This window comes from Strix uralensis, chromosome 7, assembly GCF_047716275.1.
Source record: "Strix uralensis isolate ZFMK-TIS-50842 chromosome 7, bStrUra1, whole genome shotgun sequence".
NCBI classification, from domain to species: Eukaryota; Metazoa; Chordata; class Aves; order Strigiformes; family Strigidae; genus Strix; species Strix uralensis.
In genome coordinates, this window is record NC_133978.1 from 31,356,051 (window position 1) to 31,363,578 (window position 7,528).

A 7,528-nucleotide genomic window follows, 5' to 3' on the forward strand; every position below is an offset into this window, starting at 1 on the left:
GCTTGTGAGGCAGTATGTTCCATATTACAAGAGTTTGTTGCTTTTTTTTTCCTTTTGCTCCCAAGATATAATGTTTTACTTAGTTAAAAACAAAACCAATCGCGCAGCGCTTTCAGACAACCACCGCGGGGTAAAGCAGCCGCTCTGCCAGGAAGCAGGTGACGGGAGCCCTGGGTGGGTGGCAAGAAATCTGTGTGCTACCGAGTGCTAAAGCATTGACATGGTTCAGTTTACTAAATCCAGCTGTGAAGAGCAGCTGGTTTTCTGGCAGTCAGCATGACATACGCAGGCGGATATGCTCGAGAGAATTGATCAGGGGCCACCAGTGGGGAGAAGGGAAGGGTATGTTGTTCCCTGTGCTACTAAGTGCTAAAGTAGCTCCTGGCAGTCCTGATTACCAAACCCAGCTGCGAGAAGCTTTTCTGGACTTGAATGTGACATCTGATGGGGATATGCCTTGGCCATGCGTGTGGGGAAGAAGGGGGAAGCAGAAGGTTTCTGCATAACCATCTACTGCCGTGCTTGATGCTCTGGCTTGCGGGATCCTGGGGAAAGGTCATCGAGACAAGTGGGGAATGTCTGCAGACAGCAGGGGAAGCTGCCAAGAGCTTTCAGGCAGTGTTCCCACCTCGGTTTCTCTTCCCATTTCTTTCTCTTCAACGCCCCTCTGGGAGGTAGCTGAGCATACCAGGGGAGGCAGCAGGCACAGCGGGCCAGGGCAAGGGGAGATCATGTAGAATAAACAGCAAGATGCTTCTCTGGAGGGCTGGAAAAGATAAAAAAGATACCCATTATCTGGACTGAACTGTGAAAAGCTGCACCAGTGAAGCTTGCCAGCTTGGGTGTGATAAGAGAAGGATGTCCTGCTGCCCCTGAGCTTAGCCTAGGAAGAGCCTGAGAATTGTTGAGCCCTAAGGGGAAGAGAGGTCCGAGATAATCCCTGGGGTAATGGTTTTAGTTTCCATGATAAAGCTGAAAGTTATCGTTGCTTTCCTTTGATCTTCAAAGGACAGGAGGAAATTTCACATTTAGGAGAGGCCACCCTGTGTCAGGTGAAGTTGCTGCAGCTTGTTGGTAAAATGCTGTAAGGTCAGCAGTTCACCTGCCTTAGTGTATAAATGCCTCGCAGAAAGGAGTCTGCCTTTTCCTGGGGCTGGTTTTGGTGCCCCTGTTAGAAAATCAGATTTGTTTGTGGAATCAGAGGCTGCAGACACATGGCTCAAAGAGGGAGTAAAATCCAAGCAATGCAATTCTGATGTGATTCATCAGTTTGGATGTGTATTACTTTGTTGGATGGATGTGGTCAGTCAAAATCATGATTTTTGTTCTAATCTAATTACAAATTTACCTCAGCCACCTCCTTTCAGGGTGCCAATGATGAGAAGAGGCAGGAGGAAAGGGATTTTTCAGTATTTCAGGATGTTCTGTGGAAGTCAGATGTCCAGTCTGGCGTCTCTGTCAAATGTAATTTTGTCTGTATCAGCCACAAAGACTGAAAAAGCTGCCCTGAAATGAGGCGGTTTAGGTCACAGGCCCATGCGGGCTCTCTCTGCCCCTTGCCCTGCAGCCTGGTTCACCACGTGTGCTGAGCACAGACATTCAGAGATTTCTCTGCATCCACCCACCAATTCCCCCAGGGAGTCTTTGTGGCCCTTGGTTAGTCTGTGTCCTGGCACTGCTGGGAATGGATTGCAAAATATCCCTTTGGTCAGTGATATCATCCAACCAGCAACACCTCCGGGGCCAGGACAGGCACCGCCGCTTCCCCTCAATCCCTCATCCACTCTTTTGTAATAGCAAAATATCAGTCTTTCTGTGGATGCAGCTTCAGAGCAAGCAGCCAGTCCCGCAGATGGGATGCATATATTTATGTCTGCATGGCTCTCTTACTGCCAAGATCGCTTTTACTGCTCGCTTGAACACAAGGAGATTCTTTGGAAGTTGGCTGTTGTTAATTCACCTCCTGATCTCCCAGGCTTGCACTGCTGTCTGAGCTGGCGATCTTTCACCTGGAGTCTGGGATTAGGCAGGTCTTCAAAGATCACCTTTGTTTATCATTTATTTTGACGAGAACCAGTTGATCCTGTCCTCCCAGGGCTGTCCCCAAGCCCTCCTGGTGGATGAGCAGGTGGCCCCACTGGAATGTCATTCAGTCCCCTGAAAGCAGCCACCCCCAGCCCTGACGCCGGTGAGCTGCTGCCGACCCAGCTCTGCTCCAGGACAGCCCTCACCAAAGCCAAGGGGTGCAACAGCTCTGTGAGGTCCAGAGTCCCTAATTTGCCTCTCCTTCACACCTGACACACCCAAAACAGGTCTGGGGGAGCATCTGGGGGTCCCCTCCAGCACAGCTGACTCCATTAACAGCCCACTGCAGGGCCCTTCCCTTGTCTGGGGGTTAAAAAAAGAAAAAAGGCAGAGCAAGTTTCTTTCACAGAATTTCCAAATGCAACAAAGCTCTTTGTTGCATCAGAGCAAAGAAAAACATAGGCAGGATGTGGCCCCTCTCGCCCCATGGCAGGAGCCGTCGTGGCCCACGCCGCCTGCCGGCAGAGCTCCCGGCTCGGCCCCGCCGCAGCACCCGGGTGTGTAATTCGTTTCGTGTGTATGCAATGGCTTGCTTTATAAAATTAGCGAACCAAGGGAAATTAATTCAACCACAACCACATTTTAATCATAGAGAGGCTCGGCTGAAAGACGATGAGCGTAACAACTGCTTTCCCTTAATAAACCTGTAGTAGATTCATTCATAACAAAATACGATGTTTTTAAAAGGAACCTTTTCCTATTGTTCATTTTACACTGTTGTTTTACCCTGCCACTCTCTTCTTGACAAGCATGTTAGCTTTCTTAAAATGTTGTTGGGTGAATTGATTTATGGATGAATACTTTACACTCAACAATGATTATTTACTTTTCCACATTCAAAGGACCATAAAGATAGAGAAATTATATTTTTTTAAAAAAAAGGAAACTGCCTGACTGTTGTGGATTGTTTAAAGTGAATAGAAACAGAGTCAGAAAAGAAAAAGCAACAGACGACTCTAGTGCTTTTCATGGTCGGCAGAGCACCCACCGTGAGGAAATAACAGAAGAGTTTGGTAGGTCTCCTGGGGCCTGGCAGGACAGCTGCCCTTCCACCCCCAGCAGCTTATAAAACGCATGGCAGCTGCCTCACAGAGACGAGCTAATGATCCGCACACAGTGCCGGGCAGTGGAGGCATATGGCTACATACTGCCTGGCTGCCTCCTGGAGCTGGGCTGGCAGAAGCAATGAAGCAGCTACCACTCTGCTCTCCTCCTCTGAAAGGAGCTGTGGCCAGCACCACTGGCTTGCTCCCAAATCAGAGAAACAAGGGCTGTTATCACCACTGATTGCACGTGTGCACTTTGTATATAGGTACATAGGTGCCTTACAGCCTATTAGCCCTTACAGCATATCACCCCTGCATCCCTCCGGGCCCACTGTGGTTGCAGGCAGGGAGCAGGCGTGTCTGCTGCCTGCCTGCAACATTGGCACCAGAGACAAAAAAGAACAAGAAAAGGGTCTTTGGGTGGTGGGAATGGATGCCCACCATTGCAACACAGATATTACTGACTAATGGTGTGTAGTCAGCATTTGAACCTGTAATTACATCTACCTCTTATCAAACAGAACTTTTTAAGGGTCTTGAATGCTTGAGGTTTCCTCGTCTAAGTTTTTTGACAGCTCACTGGCAAAGATACAGGCATTTCTGCAGGCTTGGTGAGGGGTCAGACTCTTGCATTGCAAGGCACAGGTGTGCCTACAGGGCTTGAGGGCAAAAGAGCTTGGTAACTCTGCTCAAGAAAAAGATTTTCTTGATAAGGAAATCTATGTGTGGCTGGCTTGCATGCTTTTCAGAATACATGTTCTTTGTTCCTCGAAAGCCTGGTTGGTTGAGCACAGGGAGACCGGTGCTCATCTCCAAGACCGATGTTGAGAAAGGGCTAGTTTCTCTCACTTCACCTGCTAGAATCTCCACTGAATTCAAAGGTGGGAGAAAGTTGCACTGTGGCCTTGATGCATTAGGATTCAGGCTTGACATATGTAGTTTAGGAGGAGAGGTATTCTTGGTGGTTCCACAGTTACCCTGCTTGAACTTGGGCAAGATACTTTCTCACTGTCTTTGTTTCACAAGCTGAAACTAGGATATCAGAATATCTGGTTGTGTGTTCAGAGTGCCACTGAACACCCGTTTCTGCAGGGTCTAACCAAAGTGTAAACCAAAGCCGCGTTCCCGGTTTGCTCCTGAGATTCTGCCACAACACCAACACGAAGAAGGGCCCCCCGCAGTGCTCTGCCTCCTCTACAGTCTTCAAGTGATGAAGCGCAAGTGATTGATGTTGTGATGAGCCTACTGATTTCTACAGTCATTTAAAATGGCAGTAAATACCTCAGTGATTGCAGCCATTCATGAATGAAAGCAGTCTATACACATGTTGGTTCACAACTGGAAGTGGTAATAGTACACTTAAATAATACACTTAAAACGCTCCCCTCCCCCAGTATGTTTAACATGTTTTTTTCTAACAGAAATTTTAGTATTTGAGAAGAGAGAAAAAAATACTAGACTTGAAATCCCATCTATATGTTCCCATTAAGCTTCATGAAAGAAATGCCTGATATATTTCCACGCCAATAAAGCCTAGATGAATTAAAGCAGTGTTCCCACTTTCTCCTTTCTAATGCTAATGTTTAATTCTAGCGTATTTATAGAAAAACACTGCTTATAAAACAGGACCATAGAAAAAAGCTCTGCAGCACCTACTGAAGCGAGGTGAACTCCACGCGTAGCTAGTACTGATTATATGTTTGCAGGTTCTGAATAAAGTGTGCTGTTTTACTAACTGCCAGCTTTCTGCACTCCTACAGCCACAGCAGCTTGACAGAATAGATGAAGCTTTCTGCACTCCTACAGCCACAGCAGCTTGACAGAATAGATGACACACATCACCTGTGGGTTGGGTGCATATTTTCAGCATGGACTACAAAATCAAAAGAATAACAAAAAATATAATACTTACCCCACCCCTCCGCTCCCTCAAATACAAATCTCTAAAAGCTATGTGACAAAACCTGTATGCAGGGGCCTGCATTTGAAACACTCTTTGAACTAAACAATCATTTGCTACTTAATCCTTGATGAATACAGTTGCTATTTTTGTAAGCACTGGTCACACTCGTGGGAGCGTTTGCTGATGACATATTAGTGAGATACGATTTTATTCCTATGAGTAAATATAACCTGGTGTCTGTGCACATCTGTATGCACACATAAGTCATCTCCAAACTGCAGGAGTATGCTGTATATCCAAAGCCCTCAAGAGGGAATGAACACCTGGGGATAAAAAAAGATCCCAGGTCCTTATTTGTGACTGTTCATAATACAGAGGGTGATGCACTTCTTGGTACAGCTCAACAACAGTAAGCTGCTGGGGCACCAGACATGGACCAGAAGGTTATGGGATCTCAGCTTTTAGACTTGAGCCAGGGTTTTCAAGAGGACTTGGTGCATGCAGACACAATAATGTCAGTGCAGCAGTCAAGAGAAAAGGCAAAATTTTCCTCAGCTGATGGCCACCCTGGTGACTCTGAACCCCCTCTTTAGGGAAGGAAGATTAAATCCTTGCTCTGGGAGTCTATGATTAAGTGAAAATAAGTTTCTGAACTACAAAGGAAAGCTCAAAAACATGACTCAAAGCATCCTGTACCTCTAAAAGCAGACGACAAAGAGGAATGAACTGTAGAACCTGTCAATTTAAAAACATTTCTATGCCTATTACTGCCCTGAGAAACAGGGATGAGTAACACAGGGTGGCCCTTCCACCGGTAGTCTTTAGCAGGAAGAAAAGGCTGTTGGCGAGGTGATATCCCAGCTGTTTCTTGGGACAAAACTTTCGCTGATGTGTTTCAACAGAAGTTAAACTGCCTGCTGTGCGGTGCCAATGGAGTCTCAAATGCATAAAACGTTGCTGTTTTCTCCTGCCCGAGTGCTTCGGGGAGATTTGGAAAATTACAAGTTTGTCTAGAATATGTACATCTGTGCAATTTATTTACAAATATTGCAAATATTCACACAAAAGTGGATGTAAATAATTCTTTCAACTAGGCATAGGATTGGTTAAGTGTACTGTGAGGAAAAGTGGGGAATTAGACTTCCCTTTCTTTTCTAAACTCTCTTCTGCCCCTCTCAGTAAATCCCCTTGGAAGGTCCAGGCAGCTGGAACCCAAAGTACTAGCACCTGTAATTCACCTCGCCCTGGAGAAAGTGAAGAATAGATTCCATTACACAAACCAATCCCAGAAAGATATTGTGAGATTCCCCAAAATCCTAAAATGAAAGGGATTTTGAAAAGCAAGTGGAAAAAATATTTTTTCCCCAAGTCCTATTGAATTGAGCTATTTAAAAATAAATGCAGAACAGTCAGGCAGGAAATTTTCATTCTGAATTTGTTTGTGGAGCAATAATTGAATGCTTTAGTTTTTTAAGCACTGTGCGTTCTGAAGAAACAATGAACCCTTTCTTTAAAGGTGCAGGTGAAATCTGTTTACCTTTAGTAAAACCATTTCATTACATGGCAGCAGAGAAAGTAATTCATCCACCTATTATTCTAGGGGAGGTAGGAGCTAGACCATTCTGTTTAATTTTTATTAGTGTTAAGAGGATCAGTACAGGAATTCTATCGCATGTATAAAAATGTTGGCTACAGCTGCATTTTTGAAGGAGTACTGTCAAATTGAAAATTGCATTTTCTCTGAGACATCGTGCCCCTACTGTTGTCACAATAACACCTGAAATTACTGTAACTGAAAGAGATTAGAAGAAAATTAATGTTTCTCTTCTTTCATTGTGCTGATTTTGTGTTTGACAGCTCCTTCAGGGAGATGAATAGTGGCTCTCCAGGAGATAAAGGAGTGGGTACAGACTCAAGCTAATCTTTCTGTTTTCCTGAGAATATTTCGCATCATTCCCGTTAGTCAGCTCACCCTGGGCATGTATTTGGCTTCACCCAGGTGTTTCACAGCAGACGAGGAGCTGAACTCTCACAGGCACCGAGGCCTGCCAGGGCGCCTGGGCCCTGCGCTGCAGCACCTCGCACCTGGAGGCTGCTTGGCGCTGTTTGATGTGACTTCATGTTGCTTCATTGGAGGGACTGGAGTTGGCATAGTGGGAACAAAGAGCAAAACCGGAGGTAAATACGATAAAAATGGGAGAAGGGACTGGAATCCACACCTCAAGGCCCTGCACTCCCAGCCCTGTGCAGCCACTGGGGCAGGCCTGGAGCCTCTTGGCCAGATGGAATGGCTGGGCGAGGGGGCATGCTGGAGCCCAGCCACAGGCCCTAACGCTGCTAATGCCTCTTTCTTTTCCTTTTTAATGGTTTTACTTTTTAGATACTCGAATAAAAGACAGGATTTAAGATCAAGGTTTTATCTGACGTTCCCTGTGAGCACTCGTACCACCCCCCACCTCGGGTGAGGGCAGAGCGCTGCGTCCAGCCCTTTCCC